Source organism: Chaetura pelagica, unplaced genomic scaffold, assembly GCF_000747805.2.
Source record: "Chaetura pelagica isolate M959 unplaced genomic scaffold, ChaPel_1.0 scaffold159, whole genome shotgun sequence".
Classification (NCBI taxonomy): domain Eukaryota; kingdom Metazoa; phylum Chordata; class Aves; order Apodiformes; family Apodidae; genus Chaetura; species Chaetura pelagica.
This window is the reverse complement of record NW_009954555.1, coordinates 2,333,309-2,336,038: the sequence shown is the minus strand read 5'-3', so window position 1 is coordinate 2,336,038 and position 2,730 is coordinate 2,333,309.

Below are 2,730 nucleotides of genomic sequence, written 5' to 3'. Positions count from 1 at the left end.
AGAGATTGTGAGGGGAGAGTGTGAGGGGAGAGATCTGGGGGGAGATGTGAGGGAACAGAGATTGTGAGGGGAGAGTGTGAGGGGAGAGACCTGAGGGGAGATGTGAGGGGACAGTGTGAGGGGACAGAGTGAGGGGAGAGATCTGGGGGGAGAGATCTGAGGGGAGACATGTGAGGGGAGGCAGCTGTGAGGGGACAGATCTGAGGGGAGAGATCTGGGGAGAGACTGATAGGGGGGGAGAGAAATCTGAGGGGGAGGCAACTCTGGGGGGATACAGCTGTGAGGGGAGACAGACCTGAGGGGGGGGGAAGTGCAAACCCAGGTGTGTGGGGAGAGTCAGGCCCGCACTGAGGAGGTTTTTGTCGTCATGTGGCAAACGCTCGCATCTCTGACATCAGTGGGGCTTTTCTGCTGCCCACTAGGTACAAAGCAAGTGGTTGTGACCAAAAAATAATGGAGCATAACAGAGCCCAACACCTAGGCTGCAAAACTGAAGACTTGGCCAAAATGGAGTGAGTCACGCTCCCGAAAAACTCCATTCCCTCTGCAGATGTTGAAGAACACATAAAATTTTTCACTGATAATTATTTAGTCTGCTGCATTGTGGTGAACTATGAACCTGTGACTGAACTGGGATGGCAAAGCCTCTGTCACTGGAATGATTCACCTTTCCATGGACTCAAGAGTAACTGTCATAGTGTCTAACAAGAACATGGTTGCTGATGTCGTTTCCAGCTGTGGCACTGCAGAGGGATCCTCCTTCCTGGACTGATTGATCCCATTCCTCCCAGTAGCTACTCCCTGTGACCAACTTGTCAAGGCCCCACTCCAGCTCCTCCTCCATGCTGGAGCATTGGGCTCCTTCCCTCTCAGCCCTATTTGCCATTATTCCTTCAAGTTCTTCTGGTGGTACAGCTCCCAGAGAACAAACTGCTTGGATTGTGTAGGTAAGTTTATTATGGAGGACAGTTGTGTCCACACTTCTCATAAACCTGTTTTTCTTCCGGGATTTTTAAATTGAGGAGTAGTCAGTCACACATTGCATTGAAGGGAGCCTGCAATGAGGGGAATCCCCTTGCACAGTCAGAACATTTGAACAAGGTCATAGCTGACCTGGGAAAGCCTCATATTCCTTCTCAGCTTCCCATGCCCTTGGCCTTCACTTGCAGACATGATTGCTTCTGCTCAAGGCAGAGCACCATTTCCAGTCATGAGAGTGTGAACCCTCAAAAAGGGACTTTGACATGGTGGGACCTGCAGAACCCAGCCCCACACATGTACTCCCATGAGGGTCCCCAATTGCACTGGGTTTGCTTCTTCCAATTTCACCTGACACTACCTGGCCTGTGTTGAGACTGGTGGAGCCCTAGCTCTGCAGTATTTCAAGTACATAACATTAAATCTGGGAAGTTCCCCAAACCTGGAGTTGGGGTCTAGGGGCTCCAGGGGTCTGACAGTGCCCAGGCCATGCTGTCTGTACCATGTTGTTGCTTTCAAAGTTAGCTATGTTTGTGCTTGTTCCATAACTGCCTCACCCTTCCAGCCTATGACTGATCATTTCTTCTGGGCACATTTTTTTTTCCTTCCTGAGAACATCTCCTCAAGACAAGCTTTAAGTCTAATAAAAAGCAAAGGAAATCTGTTGAGCTGACCGCCTTCCTAGGCACGCCACGCTGGCACAGTACCCCACCAACCCCCCCCTCCGTGACTCCTAGGCTTCTAAAAAAGAGACAATGTTTGAAACCCAAGCTGGTTAGTGACAAAGCAATACAGCCACATGCCCTCAGAAGCTCTGCATGCTGCTTTTTTGTGCCTTTTCTGCCTTGCTGGAGGTGCACATTCATGTGGGCTGCGCAGCCATGAATCAGATTGAAATGCTGCTGGGTTGCACACAGATGCAATCAAGTAATATTGGCCAGGAAAAGCCTTTGGAATGAAACTGCCACTTTATAGGTAGATGATTCTTTGCAGTGCCCACCTCCCCAAAACTGCATATTATAACCTTTGTAGCTTTGTCCTTGGCAGCTGTTCCTGACTTACTTACCCTGGAGCCTGACCCCTCCTGGTGCAAAGGCAGGAGGGGGGAGCATTCCCTGCAAAAACATGTTCCTAAGCAATCAGATGCTGGAAATCATAAAACTGGATTTTTATGGTGATAACTGCTGGATTAGAGGTGCCCCACCATTTTTTCACTTTGTGAAAGTCCCTAAATGGCTGTGCATGGAAAATCACATAGAGGTGCTGAGTCTTACAAGGAACTAGAGACGATGAGGCACAAGGCTGAGGGAAATTCAGCCTTGTAGTAGTTGAGCGAAAGACTGATGGTGAAGTGTGGCAAGGTGCTTTTAAGGAATTGAAGACATATTATGAAAGATTATAATTAGCATGGTGGCAGAAGTGAAGTGTAAATCAAACCCTCTGTCCTGGGAAGCTGAGCACTGAGCCTCTTGCAGCTCCATGTTCCTGTTCAGCAGAACCAAAGCTGTGAGAAAGGACTGGCAGTAAAAGACCAGACTAAATTACTCTCCAGCTTGCCCCTTGCCCAGACTCCTCTTTCCTTGTGACGACAAAAACAGCACAAAGCAAACAAACTTCCTCCACTGGAGTGTGAGCAACAAACTGTGTGCTGAAATCCTGCATCCCCCCCTGCTCGCACTGTCCTGTCCCTGCAGGCAGGACTCGCCCACAGTCCTGGTGGCAGCTGCCGTGCCCGGGGCCCCGGCCCCTCCC